General features: G+C 41.6%; 1 protein-coding gene across 2 annotated transcripts in view; it reads left to right on the forward strand.

The window, feature by feature from the left end:
* The first annotated feature begins 369 nt into the window (after window positions 1-369).
* Window positions 370-20,242, forward strand: part of LOC147024981 (uncharacterized) — a 120,256-nt gene continuing 100,383 nt past the window's right edge. For both annotated transcript variants that reach the window (XM_085885480.1, XM_085885478.1), the window contains exons 1-2: window positions 370-505; window positions 15,358-15,465. The gene's annotated coding sequence lies outside the window, so the exon portion shown is untranslated. The remainder of the gene's footprint in view (window positions 506-15,357; window positions 15,466-20,242) is intronic.

A 20,242-nucleotide genomic window follows, 5' to 3' on the forward strand; every position in this document is an offset into this window, starting at 1 on the left:
AATAACTGGATAACCAGGGATTTCTCAAGGTGTTTAATATTACCAAAGAACTATCCTTACCACTGATACAAAGTGCTGAAGGAGTAGGCAATAGAGATTAGGAAGTCAATGAGTCACTGTTCATCTGCACTCTCACTTGGAAGAGTTGGTTATCTTTGGATTCATCGCCACAGAGCATCACTGTGGACCACTGCCCAAAAAGGACAGTGTGTCATGGTCACATGCATTGGCAAAAGTTTAGATAAACACCGGAAGGCACATTTGAGAGAATCACGACCATCGAGTCTGCAGCTCACAGTCACCACCAGGTGGAACCCAAGTTCCTCTCCATGTAACGAACCATTACAAGTTTATTCTGCAGACATCTGGCCACGATGCAACAAGCAGACCATTCTTCCATGGAGCAGCAATCCATCACACCGTATGATAATCTCATATAACTCCGCGCTAAAGCGCTGTCTTTCCACAGAGGGACCCGTGCACGAGTGGGAGCAAGCGCACACAGGTAAAGCACACATTGGAGCAGCAATTTGCCAAGAGAAAGCAATAACTTACTTGAGACACGGCCTCCGTAAGCCTGTGCAAAATGTTTGCTGTGGGACAGTTTCAAACTTTTACGAGCATTAGTTTTGAGTGTCAGCATAAACAACACTCCAACTTTAGACGAAACTTTGTGCCGTACTCCGTCGTCTGCTTTACGCAATGCATTTCTTACCTCGTGAGACTTGGTGTACATTTCAACGCGTGCTGACTGCTTAACGTTTGCAGTTTAGTAAGTGCTCGATTTTTGGATGTGGCCATAAACAGAGCGTATGATTGTTGTGATAAGAGCAGCGTGCAATGTCAAGACTTTAGCAGACAAAATGCACAGTCAGAAAATTTGACGCTCATGTGACCACCGCCCGGTTCGTGACGGCTGGACAATTGTTTATCCACTTTGTCCAAACAGTAACACTAAAGGAAGAACCCTAGCGTAGATCCCGCTGCTAAAACGCGTACTGATCTCTCTGAACAAATAACGCCTTGTCGTATGGTCTTATAACCTCATAGGCACAAGCAATTGTCGGACGTGTTTGAAAAATACAAGCTTTCCATAATAAAGTTTTTTTTATGGCTTTAGTAAATGTGGCGAATCGTCTCGAAGGACAAAAGCAAACACGGGCGGCGAAAAGCAAAGCAGGTCGTGCTGAAGAAGCTTTACTTTTGAAGTCTGCCTGGTCCGCTCGAATTAAGCACACAGACACACGCACGCACGCCAAATGCAGCACGGAACATTTCGCGGACGCACATAGCCCATGCACGAGTTTGTGTTAGCCTACTCTTTGCAGCACGTGCGTGAGGTTACCATGACGTGACAAATAAATATAAACTTGTCCAACGTGTGCGCTCATAGGTGAGGCAAAAAGAATGCAGCATCATGGTAAACTTTGTTAACTCATCCTTTGTACATCTGTGTTTATGTTGGTGAGATTAAACACATACTACCTCTTGAAGAAGCAAGCAGGATAACAAATATCATGTAATGTACAAAGCAGAAAGTGACAGATGGGGGCACCAAGTTTAACATCCATCCGAGGGATAGTGCACCCATTTTTGCTTTACCCTGCCTGTAAAACACCTGTACACAAAATACCAGGGTGATAGTTTACAGCTGGGTTGAGATTGAAACCTAAGCAAGACAGCTCAGAGTCACGTGTTCATACCTCTTAGCTATCTTCCAGCCTGTAGATGGAATGATAAAACATCAAGTAGTGGGAGATTGATGAGTTTTTTTTTTTTTTTGATTTCCTGTTCCTGCTTTGCTGCATGTATTGATTGGATTCGGGAGTTGCTCCTTCCTCTTCATCAAAGGTAAGTTCTCCAGACCTTCCAGACTGTTGTGTCTTTCAATTATATTTTCATTTGTGTTTTCGTCCAACCTTCCGTGTTAAGTCATACCTTGATGTGCTGTATTGTCGAATTTGTTGGTGCTGCTCATTACCTACTACTTGGATCGCCGGTGTTCAAATTCTGTCTTTGTTTTGACGCCACGTCCCTCATTCCGCTTCTTTTCTCCCAAGTATTGTCCTTTCAGCTGCCTCAACCTTATCCTGTTCCTCCTCCTTGTTTCAAAAAAAAAACTTTCCCTTTTCACTCCAAAACATGAACATAATGTGTCTGTAATCCCTTCTGCCTGTATTTCCTGTACTTCATTCTTTATCTCTTCCTTTTCTCAATATATGTGCACTGGGTCTTCATTGAATGAAATGCTTCTTCTTTCAAAAATGTAAAATAAATTTTAAAGTGCTTCACCTTCCTTATTTCTCTGCCATGAACACTCCACGTATTTATCTTCCTCAACACAATCTCTTCCTCTTTTTCTTCTTCACAAGGATTATTTTCCAAACCCGTCTCTCACCTAAACATTTGGTCCTTAAACCCTCCACCCAAACCGATAGCACCACTTTCTTCTGTTCCTTCAAGAAAAATTATTTCCACACATCCCATGATCTCCGTCTCCATATATCCAGACTGTGAATATTGAGAAGTCGAGCTTGTGGAGGTTGTCTGCTCATGACAATCAATTCCCCTTCACATCCTTTAACTGTGTCAAACCCATCCGTGCCAGTACTCTCCCCACATCTCCGAAAAGCCTGCGTCTTTCCAAACCCCTCCCTTCTATGTGTTCCCCTCTTCAGCATCCCGATACTTCATATCCCCTCTTTCTGCATCCCTCATCACCCCACCCCTTCAAAGCTTCACCCTCACCCCACCGACTCAAAGCTTCCCCTTCACCCCCACCCATTCACTCTGCCCCCTCAAAGCTTTCCCTTCACCCTGCCCCCTCCCATCTTCCCCCACGTCCCACACCCTCTCAGCTTCCCCCCTGTCCCGCACCCTCTCAGCTTCCCCCAGCCATCGTCCTGCACCCTCTCAGCTTCCCCCAGCCATCATCCTGCACTCTCTCAGCTTCCCCCGCCACCATCCTGCACCCTACCAGCGTCCCCCCCAACCCCCGCCATCGCCCCACACCCTCTCAGCCTCCCCAGCCATCGTCCCGCACCCTCTCAGCTTCCCCCGCCATCGTCCTGCACTCTCTCAGCTTCCCCCCACCACCACCCTGCACCCCCCCAGCTTCCCCCAGCCATCGTCCTGCACCCTCCCAGCTTCCCCCCACCACCACCCTGCACCCTCCCAGCTTCCCCCTGCCATCGTCCTGCACCCTCCCAGCTTCCCCCCGCCACCGTCCTGCACCCTCCCAGTATGCAAGAATGCTTTCTGTTCAACTAACTCAAACATTGTGAGAGCATGATTATCTTGTGAGATTACAGAGATAGTCAATACTTTATAAAGGTGAGTAATTTACCTGTGACATAATTCTGAGGAACAAGGTCATCTAGATGCTAAATGTGTAAAACCTATGCTGCCATCTTAGGTGGCCTGATTAGCCATTGTGGATGTGTCAGATCAGATGCTCAGGCTGTGCTATAGAAGATCCTTAAGTGGGGCTTCCCTATGTAACAAAGTAAAATTTGGTGTCTCTTAAATTTATGGTTTAGATCATCCTGCTCCTGAGAATCCTCTAATGGAATGAAATTTGAACCAACTCCAAATGTAAAGTGTACTATGCCCACTTCAGACAACAGATGTAATGTGACTGGGTTGGGTCCTAAAGGACCTGGTAATGCAACAGTTAAACTGCACAGATTGGTCTTGCGTGCTGAGCATGCAAATGGTGCTTTTGGGTAAACAATTACAATTCAAATGGACCCACCACAATATGGCGTGCTTATGATTCCCAATAAGTTGATGACACCAAAGGCAACTTCTGTAATCCAAGCCACTCAAAATATGAAAGAAAATACACGTTTAATTCATCATGAGAACGGGGAGGGAACATGGTAAAGGCAAAACAAAAAAAAAGGAAGAAAGGAAAACCCTGTCGGTGATGTAATTATTCTAAATACAGAAATGGACTGCCGCATACTTATTCCATAACATGCACCAATCACCAATACGTGGAAGAAGCATGGGGCATACGAGAGGAAGAGCGGAAGGGGAAGGGGAAGCGATAGCTGCAAGAGTTAAGTGAAGCCTTTCCTTCGTCCCAGGTACTGTGGGCTAATCTACATCTGACGAACAGACTTCGTCTGCCCCACAACACATCCATAAGGTGGGTTGCCCCGGACATGACCATATAAATGGAATGCACTGTCCTTCAGGACCCGAACAGGACCGTGGGTGTGTGGAGCAAGCTTAGGGTAGTCGTGTAGGCCAAGAGGAGAGACGAAGAGGCAAGCTGGTTAAGGAGCAGTGAAGGGAAGCAAGATGGCTGATCAGAGAGACGGAGAGCGATCGAGCGATCACGACCGCACCTGGAATTCTTAAAGAGATGGGAGTGTGACATCGCTCTCGCTGTTCATTGATCGGCTGCCCCGGTCAGGCCAACTTCCCATTGCAACTCACTAGGATTCATACTCATTGGTCAGTGAAACCCCATGTGACTGCCCGCCCAACCACAGCACGTGGCCTCATCAACCCAATCAAGGTCTGGCTCTCAGGCTCCGTGACCAGAACCTTATATTACCATTGAGGCCAACTCCTATGACAACTAGCCTTTTCATTAAATGGGGAGATTCGTGAAAAAGAACATGTAATTTGTTAAAATACAAATGGATTTTGGGGAGACAAGGGGCTAAATTCAATGGGGGATCCTGATCGTGCCAGCTGGGGGCAAATACAAGACAACTGATCTAAACACACATAATAAATAATGGATACCTAAATAATTAACACATTCATTACCCCAGTAAAGCATTTTCATTAGAACTAGATGGTTTGCTCATTGCTGTGCTTATCAGCTGTTGGCCATGCTTTCCTTCCTGCATTAAGCAAGGTGAGTGTTTTCAGTTATCATTTGCCACATTGTTTTTTTGCTGAAAGATTGCTGTCAATGCATACAAGGCATCCCCAGCAAGAATGGTAGCATCAGAAAATGGATCCTTTCATATCATGTTTTTCTGCCATTGTACAACTTAGACATTTCACTGTAAAGTCTTCAATATTGCACAGATGCATCCCATCTCATCTGCAGTTATTATATCCATCCTCTCAGCCTGGTGTTGGCTTAACGGTTAGAGCGGCTGGCTCAAGATTTTAGGTCTTGAGTTCAAGCCCCTGTCTTCCCGTTCGATTAACACCAGGCGGGTTGACTCAGCCTGTTATCCTTCCTTGCAAAATGAGTACCAGCATGCTGGTAACAGGGGGCATTGCATCAGTGGCATACCCACATCCCCAGAAGATGATGCAGCCAAACAACCACAGGCTGCATACGAATAAATAAATAAATACCCATCCTCTTCCCCATTGTGCACCAAATGTAGTGGTTAGGCAATGCCTTGAAACAACTTGCCTTCTCTTTCTGGAAGACAAATCTGACTGCAGGAAATCTCAGACACTCCACAAAACCCATAACAATTGTGTCTACTCACAGGAGAGTTAGAAACAACATTTGCCCAACCTCAAGGCTCAACTTTCAAATCTGTCTCCTTACTCAAAATCCTGATGGTGCCTTGATAAGTCTGTGTCTGGAGTGTGCTCCCCATCCATCCCTTCCCACACTTCAAATGACATCACAACCGGTGCTGCTTTTGAGAAGGGTGAGCAACTCAATTCTGTGTTTGCTTCCAAGTTTTGAATGTAAACCTCTCGCTCCCTGTGCCAACTACCTAGTCACACCCAACTGCTCATGGGCTCTGCCTTCCTTTCCTGAGAAGGATGATACATTTCTGGCAACCCTCAGCTCTGATTCTGCAATTGCAGCCTGAAAAGCATCAGTGGACGTTTCTCAAAAACCTGCTCTGCTGCTCTTTCACATCCTCTTTCTGCTCCTTTCACTCTCTCCTTTAGCCTAGGTCATCTTCCATCTGCTTGGAAGTCAGCCAACATCACTGCATTACACAAACATGGTGCAAAAACATATCTTCTAAACTACAGACGAATTAACTTACTTCCAATCATCAGCAAGATCATGCAATCCAACATCGCAGTTGACATCAAGTCCTACCTTTTCTCCAACATCCTGACCTCACATCATCAGTTCAGTTTCAGATCGGATCACTCCATGATAAACATGCTGCTTCTGCTCTCCCAACAATGGATGGAGGCCCTAAATCTTAAACATGAGATCAGGGCTGTTTCTCTGGACATATCTCAAGTATTTGATACAGCCTGGCACCCCACTTTGCTCTCCAAACTCCCTGCCTATTGCATCCAAGGCAGTGTCTTGGGCCCAGGTGCTGTTGCTAAACTTCATCAACGATCTTTCTGGAAAATCCTTTTTATATCTACACTGATGAATTTATCCCCATCCTACAGAGATGCAAGAAACAGCCTCTTTCTTCTCTGTAAACCTCTTTTTTCCCACCTGTGGAACTGACTTCCACATTATCTCCAATCTCATTCTTCCATCCAAGTCTTCAAAAAACTGTTCACCATCATCTCAGGTCATCCCCCATCAATCGTCCTATTTTTCCAACTTCAGTGCTAATTCACCCCACCTACTTAAATCCACATTCTCCCCCTGCTCCCTCCTCCCTCTTCCCAACCTTCCCCTCCCCTGCACCTAAAACCCCCTCCCATCCCTCTTCCTTAACAGTGTGGACCTCAAACATCCGAGGCCTTCACTCAAACCTGACAGATCTTTCCATACAGGTTGCCACTGACAAACCAGATGTAATCTGCTTAACAGAAACCTTCCTCCTTGAAGACATCTCTGACTCCATAGTAGTATCTCTCCCTGGTTTGTCCCTCCTCCGGTATGACAGACCTGAGCCTCGTCCTGGTGGCAGAGATGCCCTCTTCATTTAAAAAAAAACTCTACGCCTCACTCACCATGCACTGCCCTCTCTCCCTCACACCCCCAGGAATACCTCTGGCTATGGCTTCCCCTCCACTCCCACCTCATGTTTATTTGTGTGTTGTAGCGTCCACCAAACAGTGATGACTCCATTTACATCTCACTCTCCAAAAACATGAACCAACTTCTATCATGAACCAATTCTACCAACATGAACCAATTCTACCAACATGAACCTACTCTCATCCCAACTCTCTCTCTTCCTCATATGTGGTGACTTCAGTTGTCATCGTGCCAGTTGGCTGGGTGTGGTACCTCTCTCACCTGCCATGGCACTTCAGCAAAAGACTTCTGTGACTCAATGAGACTGACACAATCTGTCAGTCTCATTGAGCAAAACTTCCTGACACGGTTCTCAACCAATGGTACTCCATCTCTTCTGGATCTGATTTTGACCAATTTCCCTGAAAATATCTGCTGTTCTTCCTCTGCTCCAATCAGTTCATCTGACCAAATTCTTGTCAAAGTAGACATTTCTCTGGCTGTTATCAGAGAACCACCTCAGCACCGTTGAGTCTGGCATTTCACTCAGGCCAACTGGCAGGGACTTCAAGCAGCCATCAAACTTCTAGACTGGTCTCTAATCTCTACTTCCTCCGACATCAACTCGTCCTGGGAATTCCTTCAAAGAAACTTGCTCTCTCTCATTCACAGCTTTATCCCATCTTGTCTTCAGTTGTCCTACCCTTCCTCCCACCCATGGTACACTGAAGCTTGTGGCGAGGCAGTTGTCCTGAAAGAACTTGCGTTTGCCTCATGGAAGGCTAATCCAACTGAAGGAAATCTCAGTTCCTTCTACAAAGTTTGGAACAAGTGTGTGTCTACCCTCAGAAGAGCCAGAAAACACCATCTTTCTCATCTTAAGTCTGAACTCACAAACCTGTCTCCCTCCTCCAAATCCTGGTGGTGTCTAGTTAAGTCTGTTACTCATGTATGTTTCCCCTCCATCCCCTCCCTTACCTCAAATGGGCGCACAGCTGACACTGCATGTGAAAAGGCTGAATGCCCAAACTCCGTGTTTACTTCTAAATCTTGTGTCCGAAACCTGTCACTTTCTGTACCCACCTTACCCAGTAGTATCCAGCTGTTCCTGGACTCTGTGTCCTTTTCTCCTGACGAGGTGGAGAGTTTGCTGTCAAACCTCGACTCAGATTCTGCAACTGGTCCAGATGGCATCAGCCCACGTGTCCTAAAAACCTGCTCCTCTGCTCTTGTTCACCCTCTCTGTTCTGTTCACCCTCTCATTTGCTCAAGGTCATCTGCCATCTGCTTGGAAATCAGCAAACATTAACATCCTGCATAAAAAGGTGCAAAAACAGATCCCTGCAACTACAGACCAATCAGCCTTCTCCCAATCATCAGCAAGGATATGGAATCCATCATCGCTTCAGACATTAAATCCTTCCCCTTCTCCAATGTCTTGATTTCCAATCATCAATTTGGATTCAGACCAGGTCACTCTACCCTGGATATTCTGCTTCTGCTCTCCCAACAATGGATGGAAGTACTCAATGCCAGACATAAAATCAGAGCCATCTCCCTAGACATACCATGTGCCTTCGATATGGTCTGGCACCCTGCTCTGCTCATCAAACTCTCTTCCCATGGTATCCAAGAACATCTCCACTCATGACTCGCAGACTTCCTCTCGTCGCAGCCAATGTGTGGCCCTAAATGGAGTTCTTTCATCCCCTCTTCCTGTCCAGGCTGGAGTTCCTCAAGGCAGTGTTCTGGGCCCTGTTCTTTTTCTGGTTTTCATCAATTATCTCTCTGACTGTCTGAAAAATCCTCTTTATATCTTTGCTGATGACTCCACTCTCTGCCATACCACCTGTCATCCCTCAGATCGGCAAGCAGCAGCTTCTTCATTCTCTGCAGATCTGGATAAAATCACAAGCTGGTCCAACACATGGAACATGTCTTTCAATCCTAAAAAATCTCACACTCTCATTACGGCTCTCCGAACGAACCATCAACTTCCCGACCTGGATCTTCTCCCTATCTTCTCCACTGGTCAGATGGTCAAAAACAACTGCTCACTGAAGATGGAGCTCCATGCCACACTGCAAAAAAGAACAAAGAATGGCACGACAAAATGGGATTAAGTGACTTCCATGGCCAAGTCAGTCTCCTGACATGAAATCCCATTGAACACCTCTGGGCCATATTGGATCGAGCTGTATGGAAAAAGTCCAGAAAGCCAACATCACGGGAATAATTGCTGAACCTTTTGCGTGAATCCTGGGCAGAAATCCCACAAGAGAAAATTTCGGAACTCATCGGTTCTATGCCTGAAAGAGTAAAAGCATTGAAATCTGCAAATGGCAAGTCTACCAAATACTAGTGTGTGTATTAAAATGGATCAAATATTCTTCAAATGTTAAATAAATAAATAACTTTAAAATCATGGTGTCTATTTACTTCTGTCATATCTCTGTACATTGCCAAATATAAACTTCGTCACTGTTTTGGTCAGATCAGGTCAGGTATGGGAGAATGCGCCGGAGCAGCGCGTCACGCGTCCGCTTTTAGCCGGTACTCCAGGGGCCTCCGTCTGGTCTTCCCCCAGGCAGATGCCTGGTCCATCCCTGTCTCCTTGAGATACCGATCAACCTGCTGCAACCACAAGGCACGTGGTCAGCCTATTGGCCTCCTCCACTCACGAGGCTTCCTCGCTCAGAGAATCTGATGAGCAGGATCAGCGTCAGGAAAACAAGCCATGTGTCCATACAGCCGCAGCAGATGCTCAAGGACAATGCAGCTAACAAATTTAATTTGAGCAACCTCTCAGCAACCGCTCGTTGGACACAAAGTCCAACCAGCAATTGGAAAGGATTCTCTGAAGGGACCTGGTACCAAAGGAATGAAGTCTCCATCTCAGATCCCTGGTCAGAGTCCAAGTCTCACATCCATAGAGCAAGACTGGAAGCACCAAGCACCTGAAGATTTGACTTTCGTCCTCCTGCACAGGCACTGACAGTGCCACAACCCATGATCCAGTGGGTCCATGACTCCCCAGACCCGACCCAAACGTCTATTGACCTCTGCCTCACAGCCAGCAGAGACATGAATGTCACTGCCAAGGTAAGTGAATCTCTTCGTGGCCTCAACATGCTCATCACAAACAGGTAAAGACTAGATAGCAGCATCCAAGATGTCATTAAAAGCCTGGATCTTAGTTTTGATCTAGGAAACCTGTAATCCCAGCAGCTCCCACTCCTCATTCAGCACCTTGAGGGCCACCAAAATGATATCTAGAGTCTCCGCAAAGATGACTGCATCATCTGCAAAATCAAGGTCAGAAATCTTGACATTCCAAAATGATGCACCGCAGCTTTATCTCGCCGACATCCTCCCCAGAATGCAGTCCATGCAAGCACTAAAAAGTGTGAGGGCCAGGACACACCACCGATGAACTCCAGTCACAACTGGAAATACGTTGGAGATGGTATTACTACATCTCACAGCACTCTCAGTACCAGAGTATAGTTCAGATATATATTGGGATAGTCCAACATGTTGCATTAGTTCTTCGTGCCTGTTGTTTGTGTTCTTTATGGTGTACTTAAAAACAATGTTTCCTGTTTGGATTGATTATTATCAATTTTGTTTGACTTCCAGATAGGCAGAAAGAGTAAAAATATTATCTCACTCCTCTCTGTGCACGAGCGGTTGGGACAAATTCTGAGCCAAAGTACGGTAAAACAACAAACTTGTCTTCCAATTCATGTTCTGATTTGAGCTGAAAATATAACATTCAGTTCAAATAAGTTGTTCCTCGATCATAAATTGACGATCATAAGCTGATAAAACAGACGGATGGATTGATGGACAGACAGACATGAACGAATCCTGCTTTTCGCTTCCCATGTGCGGGGTACAATCAAACCGTTGAAAGATAATAATTTAGTATATTTATTTACTGAAGCCGTAATTTTGTTCATATAGTATATATCGTATTATCCAACTGGATATTATAAAATGAAATATGAATGTGGCCTTTAAAAAAATGTTTTTTTTTAATTTCTCCAAAATACAAAGCTTGTCATACACATTTTGAAATAGCCACATATGCTGTATAAATGGAGCGGAGCTTTTTCTTTATAATTGGGGCTTCATGTTTTCACAAGGATGTGCTTGTGTGATGAAGGGAAATGCACATTAATTAGATAAAGTTCAGCATATGAATAGATAAAAGTCAGAATCTTCACACAGGACTTGTGAAACACCACACAAACACCATGTAATGAGTAATTCAACATAAACTCGAGAAGCGCTCTCGAGACTTGCAATAGAAAATAGGAACGGTTATTATGTGTTGTTCCCGTTCAAAGCGCTCGAAAATTTCCTGGTATAGAATGGTGTCCTCTTTGAAGGGTGTGTGTATTGTGGGCCGTACAATAACAGTGATCTGTAACATATTCTGCGGCTCCATTAGGTGCGTCGCCTAGAAACGCCGACCGATGGACAACACGATGTGGACTAGATACGTGATATGAACGTCTAGATTTGAATACAACGATTTACTTTGGACGTAATTCATGCAGACAAGCCACCCATTTGCAATTCAATCATGCGGTTCCTTTGAGGGTTGTGTTTCATGAATGTGATGCGAGCGTTTTGGTTCTTGGACGACACGGAGATGGAAGGACCTCTCAAAAGACAACCACCGATTATGAAAAGTGTGCAACCACAACACTTTAAGCATCGGCCTTGGGAACATACTTCTATCATTTCTCTGTTGAGAAAAAGCTTTTCATCTGCAAAAAAAAAATGGAAATAATCGAACATGATTTCGTGAAAGGCATTCAATAAATTCATGATCATACTTTTATAAAAACCAAAATGCAGGGTCATCCTAGGTCAGAGGTAAAAATACAAGCTCCAACAAGCTATCTTTGCTATTTCTATTTTGAGAAATACTTTCATACATGTTTGACCAAAAAACGGTTTAAAAAATTCAAACATTATGACAAAGCGAAGCATTTTGTAAACACACGTGGATACTTTGAGACCTGTCAGGTCTCCTTTACATCTCCTGAAACCCATCCACCTGTGGAGATAGCAGTGAACAACAGCAAGTTACACACACACACACACACACACACACACACACACGCACACACACAATTGCAAAACCTTGTCTCCTGCTGCATGGTGGATGGGCTAACTCTGCACTGCATACAATACACCACATAACAATCACTCATAAAGAACTTGTATCTTGGCCATAAATAGCAAACTGCTAGCCCGATGGCCAAAATGAGTGCTGATACAATAAACACATGCATCTTGGAATAAGGCCAAAATGCATGGTCAGAAAAGAAGTGCCTTCTCTCTGTTGAGAAATGCCTTAATGTCAAAGTAAAAAAGAATATCCAATATTTAGGACACAGCTAAGCACATGTACTTCAGCAAAAAGACCAAAGCACCCAACCATACAAAGCTTTGTAAGCTAATACTAATGTGCCTTGGCCATAAGGTGAAAATGCATGCATGATCATACAAGAAAGGCTTGCTGTGTCTGCCTTCATGTATCACCAGCAAGGGAAAATCAGCCTAAAATGTGGAGCTTACAGGGCCACCTGCTTACTTTTTGAGACCACATAATATGTGGAGTATCAGGAAGCAATGCAAAGCAGGATTTCATCATTGAATCATTCAATCCGTCATCAGTGACATCATCATGAATATTTTAATGTATTGACTAATCAATAGAAGGATATTAGAGATAGGAGAGCCATCATCCAAAGTGAGTTGTCCAATCCTGAATGAGGTCTCTCGTCTAAAGATAAGTGTGCAAGCAAAGCATAAGCATCATTCTTGGACACGTGACGTATAGAGTATTTTGGAAATACGGTTCCTTCATGCAGGATCATGATGAAGTTCGAAAATGCTTTCATAAAATGGGCCTTGCATGAACACTTTCTGGAAGGAAATGAGAATATAAAGGACCACTCTCTGAAGATTATTGGTATCACCATCGAACAAGAAGTATCCTGCCAATAGGTGCCAATTAGGCATTTCTCAGCAGTGCTCAGATGCTCAAGACATTCAAGGCCTTCTCTCACAGCATTACGAAATATGCTTCCATCGTTGTGAGCCAAATCACTGGTTACTAACTTGTTTCTTGTGGAAGCTGAGAAGGCCAAGCTCTTGGGAATTATCGGTGCGTCCCCCAAGAAGGAAATATTTTTCCTAACTCTGCTAAGTCTCGCTACTCTTTGTAAAGGCTTTCAAATCGTCCATCTGCCAGCATTCCGTGCTCAATTCCATTTCTGTCTGTGCTGTAGTTTGCTCTTTGTGATCTCTGTCTGCCAAGTCTGTCCAAATCGCACTGTTTGCACTTGTAATTGCCATCATGCTGCCTATCAAACGTTCTGCTACTCTGTGAGGGGCATATCAATCATGGGCATGAAAAGAGGAGGAAAACAATGGCGTTTATGGCTGTTCATAAAGGAGTCTGAAATACTTCGCAATGCTGAAATTGTTTTGTCACTGACATCTGCTTCGATAATCAAAGACAAAGACGAAGACGAACATGAAAAGTCAGCAGAAATGTCCCAGTAAACTCCATGCTGAATATACCAGATTACTATTCCTGTTTCACATGCACTACAAGACCACCCTTTTGAACATTCAAGTGTGGTCGAATAAGTCAATGTCTCTAGCTGGTTCGAAAAAGGTGTTCAGTGTTATGGGTGAACCATGAGGAAGGTTTTTTTTTGGGGGGGGTGGGGGGGGGTTCAGGGCATACCAAGCCATGTGCATACTCTTAACATGCTGCAAATATTAATTAAAAATTAATGGTAATGCCTCCCACTCTGTCCCTCTCATTTGTAAGTTTATTATAACATAAAACAAGTGTCAGCTGACCGTCGATGTAAAGCGAGTATTTTAGGGGAGTAGAGGCAAAACAGTGAACTTTCTAGAATCAGTGTAAAGCTGTTTTGTATGCATGTAAAGATAACCAATAATGGGCAGTTTTATGACAAATCGTCAAAAAAGAGCTCATTTGGGTAAATGTACTGCAAACAGTCAAATAGCACTTCACCACGAAGCCAGGTAGCTAAGACACGCTTGTGCTCTAGGAGAGAAGCCAAGATCATATTTAACCTCAATTTTGTGCATGGAGAATAATCGTGCATGTAGCAGTCGTGAGATGATGGGATCAATTTTACTTCCAACGTTAACCTTCATGTATTTTAATATATTAATGCAAGTGCCATAAGATCGAGGGATATATCTTCATGACCATAACTGCTACCATGTGCAGGTGTATCGTTCATCAGACCTTTCTTCTAGCAGATGAGACTGCACACTCCCAGCAGGGTTGCTCAATTTGGTCACATTTTGGAATAAGAAGGAATTCAATGGATTATATTAACCAGGTGTAATCCTTGCTGAACGAGGGTGGTATGGTTTTGGAAAATGCTTGAAATCTTGCGATTCAAGAAATAATTACGATTTTGAAGAAGTCTTTCGAGAACAATGTGGAGCATTATGCCAGCTGAACCTCATCAATTGCATTTATATTTAAGATGGTGAAAAGCCTTACAAGCAAATCTGTTTCTATTTATTGACATTCAAAGACTGTAGCATGAAATTTTGAAATCATGTTCAGGTATAGACTGACTTTCCTCGATGATGCTATGTATACAGGTCGTTACATCGGTTCAATTTTAAAGCATATATAAATACATATATATTATATAAGTTTATTATATAGGTATATTATATAGGTTATACTGCATACGTTTATATATTATGCAACATAGGTTTATGTATAAAATTTACTCAGGATTTAAACCCTACGTATTATGTGCTTAATGGCTCAAAGGATAGCCATGAAGTAAGGACATTCACCTTTAAGCTGTCGAGCCTACGATTGAATCCTGACCGGGCTGTGGACGATCATCCTGGTGTTTCTCATGCAGGACAATCCATCAATGTGTCATGTGTGTGCTGTCCGTCGGAGAGATGTAAAGCCGGATAACCAATCTGCCAGCACTGGTCGTTGGTGGGCGTTAAAGACACCATGATGTGTTTTGTGAAGGGCAGACGAGTTACCTTCAATCAAACATCAGGCCTGGCCAGCCGATTCATGAAAGACTCGGGCAAAAAGTGTAATCCCAAAAACACCACAGAAGGTGGGGTCGGCCAAGGAACTTTTTTTGGCCAGTATTTCATAACTGGGCCGTAATAGTAGTCATAATAGTAGTAGTAGTAGTAGTCATAGTAGTCGTAGTAGTAGTAGTAATAGTAGTAGTCATCATAATTGTAGTAGTAGTATTTTAAACCCGATCATCGTTAGATTTTAACCCTATTAGATTTTAACATGCCTGATGTTGGCTTAATGGTTATGGTGGTGGGCTTGAGATCTAAGGATTCCTGAGTTCAAATCCCACTTGGCTGTTGAATTAATACCAGGTGGGGTTGACTTTGCCTGTCATCCCCAGGTCATCAAAATGAGTGCCAGCATGCTGGTATCGGTCGGAGTGGCGATCCATCCAGGATTGTGCCCAATAGCCAAGGAGACTGCTTAGACAGCACCAACACTACACAGAGTATGGTCCCAATGGATGGATGGATGGATGGATGGATGGATATTTTAACCCACTTTACCCCCTCCCCACACCCCTTCCCCGACCATGATGGTTTCAATGTTTCTCTTTTGTCGATTATATCGACATTCAACAAGATTATATGATTAGCATGCATTGTGCTTCGTGAAAAGAGTGTGACAAAGACAAAATAAAAATACTGATAAACGACTACAAAAAGACTATTTCCCCATGAAAATACCTTTTTTATTACCCCCATTTCATATATGTATATTACATATATGTATCTATATATATATATATATATATATATATATATATATATATATATATATATATATATATATATATATATATATATATATATATATATATATATATATATATATATATATATATATATATATATATATATATATATATATATATATATATATATATATATATATATATATATATATATATATATATATATATATATATATATATATATATATATATATATATATATATATATATATATATATATATATATATATATATATATATATATATATATATATATATATATATATATATATATATATATATATATATATATATATATATATATATATATATATATATATATATATATATATATATATATATATATATATATATATATATATATATATATATATATATGTATATATATATATATATATATATATATATATATATATATATATATATATATATATATATATATATATATATATATATATATATATATATATATATATATATATATATATATATATATATATATATATATATATATATATATATATATATATATATATATATATATATATATATATATATATATATATATATATATATATATATATATGTACATATATATATATATATATATATATATATATATATATATATGTACATATATATATATATATATATATATATATATATATATATATATATGTACACAAATATATATTGCTTCTAACAGATGAAAATTCACATTTACCTACTCTTTATATCCCAGAGAACTTTATCATGTTCAAGGTCTTCCAAAATTCCTAGTCATCATTTAATGAAAAAAATAAAATTATTTTGTATAGTGAAGGAGCATTTCGAGATTACATCATCCTCTGACCTTTTTGTCGTCGGCCCAAACTTTACCCTATTAAGACTAACAATGAAGTTTCTCCTCAACAGATTCGTGGAGTGGCTTCATTACGAAGGTAAGCCTGTATCTTTATGCAGGGATGCAGCGAGAAAATCCATCGCATTTAAGGAACTCCACACCCCTTTCTGACACCAAAATTCCCGAGATTAATACAAACAACAAAGGATCCAATTTTACGAAAGCACCTTCTCGAGTGCCACTGTGTTCACAACATTTATGGCAAGAAAGCGAATCTCGGGCTGAGCAAGGGTGAGAATCAGTGGTCGTCGGAAAAGAGTGAAAGGCCCTCGCTATTCACGCGGCTCGGTGTGCACCGTGTACCGCGACCCTGCGACCCCAGCCTTTTGTGCGTCTTTATCCCGATCTGTCAGTGGACAGATGTCGCCCTGAGCACGACATAGTGCACTCTGAAGCCTTTTCTGGTGCAACTTGCGAGGTCAGAAGTAAAGAAAGTTCCATCCGTCTTTGGAGAGAGGCGCAAATAAATACGGCGTACGTATAGACATCACAGTTATTCTAAACTGTACAGGCACATCAACTGAATACAAGATAATGTGCCCAACTTTTTTAGACCCATGCAATACCCTGTTTTGTGCATGTTTATATCAGATACAGTAATTTGTGATTGAAAATATTACAATAGTGCTTGATTATAATTCCAGTGCATGATCATAGCTTGGAACATGATGAAGATGTTTGTATATACATATGTGTATATATATATATATATATATATATATATATATATATATATATATATATATATATATATATATCAAGCTACACATGTATGTATGGATTATTTCGCTTGCAAGATGGCACTGAGTTTGAACGACTCCTCATCCAAAAGCTCTTCTGGTGCATTGAGTACGTGCCCACCATGGTGTTGTGTGCACTCCATCATTCTTGAGTGAATCTGCATACACTATATATACATCGGAAGCAATGAGTACATACATTTTGCGATTGACCCATCCTTGCATTGAGCTTCAACAATCTTTGTCAATCGCATGCACAATTTGCATGACCATTATGCTTGGGTATGTTTCCATCTGCAATTCGTGTCGGGAGACCATGGATCAGTTTGGAATGTACATGCGAGGCCGGAATGTATAATGGCGTGGGAAGTGTCCCATGACTTCCAAGTGGACACGGCGTATAATGTACATGTAGTACGCTCGAGCTTACGCACACTTAGCGTTTGTCTCTGTGAATGCTCGACCTGTCCAGTCCTCATGCGAGTCCAGCCACGGTTAAACGCCCTCCATTCAGCCACATAATCGCCATGTCGCCCACAAAGGTGAGTTCTCCATCAGAGGTGCCATAAATCACACATATACATTTATATATGGAACAGGTATCGTCGCCATAATTTCCGAGCCTTCCCGCGGCCTTGCCCGCGGCTGCGTCTGTCGAGCACATGCTCAGTCGCCCGTGCCCCAAGCCTCCGTGACCCCACGTTTTAACACGGATCGCGGGGGCATGTGCCGGTAATTTACTCATTTTGTAGCTAATTTCTTCCCGGCTAGACTACCAGCCACACAAGACGAAGACAGCTCGAAGAACGCCCGCGTGGACAAGAAAAGAAAGAATAATGGAATGGGAGCGCAGAGAAAAAAAAAATCGATAACAAGTTGGAAAAAGCACGCAGATGAACTTCCTTTCACATTGTCCTCTTTTCCTATTCTTTCTGGGGGGGGGGGACCCGTGGACTCGTTCTTTCTTGCAATGTGGAACCCACAGGTGAATGAATAAGAGTTCAAAAATTCCTTTGAATAATTCTTTTTCTCAACACTCGTGCAAATTTAACGGCCCGCGTTATTGCAACATTTGATAATGAGAGGGTGCACATTAAAACTCTCTCTCTCTCTCTCTCTCTCTCTCTCTCTCTCTCTCTCTCTCTCTCTCTCTCTCTCTCTCTCTCTCTCTCTCTCTCTCTCTCTCTCTCTCTCTCTCTCTCTCTCTCTCTCTCTCTCTCTCTCTCTCTCTCTCTCTCTCTCTCTCTCTCTCTCTCTCTCTCTCTCTCTCTCTCTCTCTCTCTCTCTCTCTCTCTCTCTCTCTCTCTCTCTCTCTCTCTCTCTCTCTCTCTCTCTCTCTCTCTCTCTCTCTCTCTCTCTCTCTCTGGACCGTGTATGTGGGGGGGGCGGGGGGGGTATAAAGAAAATAATTATCGTACCAAATGTGTTTGACTTTCAATGACCGAATAATTAGTTATGCTTTATAGAATACGTATATTTTCAGCAATTATTTTTTTCCCGTCGTTTTATCGCGGATTGAATGAAAAAACAACACAGCTATAACAATCGGCTATTGTTGTTTCTTCTCGAAAGAACAGAGCTCGTTTTGTCCTTTCCTCCAAATAAACCCAATGTGTTAATGGTTTGAGATGCTATTTGCTTGTTCATTTTATAGTGCAAGGAATCCTTATCTGTAGTGCAAGCAGAGAAAAAATGTTTCAAAATACGTGTTTGCAAATAAATTGTTTTACTCCGTTTATTGTATAATATACGCAAGGGCGTTCAAAAAGTTCTCAGACTGAGAGATTCATAATAGTGCAACCACGACATATATATATATATATATATATATATATATATATATATATATATATATATATATATATATATATATATATAGATACATATTTATACATATGTTTCTATACGAATTTTTCTTTCTTATTTCTGAATACGTAGCATTGAATCCCGGCAGTTCAAATCCCAACCAAGTCATACCAAAGACTTTTAAAATGGTATGTGTTGCTTGATGCTGAGCATTTAAAAGGACAGATCACGGACAAACAGGCAGCACCAAAGTTGTGCAAAGAGTAAGGTACATCAAATCAAGTATTGAAACATTTAAAACATTGGTGTTTCAATATATGTACAATGGGAGTGTGCAAAGGTAATGTAATGCACTTACGTTTAAGTTGTCCAGCCTGGGTTTGCTGAACAGACTATAAACTGCTCTACTGTCAGTGCTGACCATGTCAGTGCTCAATTGCTGACCAGTCAGATTGGCACTTTGTAGATAGGGTGTTGCATCACAAAGTGTGCCTCAACTCAGATAGATCTGAACTCAGGTGTCCTGTCTGCTGGCATGAGCTGGTGGACATTGAGGAAAACACAGTGTCTTCCATGAAGAGTAGTGGAGTTATTTCCAGCACTGCAAATAAATAACAAATTCCTGCCAAAATCAACTTCAGTAGAACGTCAGGTCTGGCTAACCGGTTCGTGAAAGACTTGGGCCAAAACCTTTCCCCGCATGAACCCACAAGAAGATGTGTATAATTGGGATTGTTAAATAAGTACTATATATTCTGTATATATATATATATATATATATATATATATATATATATATATATATATATATATATATATATATATATATATATATATATATACATACATACATATATACAGACATATATACATACATACATACATACATACATACATATGTATGTGATGTGTGAGATCGAAAGCATGAGCAACCATCATAACAATGTTTTATTATTTTTTTTTGGACCGACGTATGTTTGATGAGGATTAGCAAATATGGACAATCGGAGATCCTTGCATA

The sequence above is a fragment of the Eptatretus burgeri genome, chromosome 6, assembly GCF_056783735.1.
Source record: "Eptatretus burgeri isolate ZD-2024b chromosome 6, Ebu_testis_v1, whole genome shotgun sequence".
Taxonomy (NCBI): domain Eukaryota; kingdom Metazoa; phylum Chordata; class Myxini; order Myxiniformes; family Myxinidae; genus Eptatretus; species Eptatretus burgeri.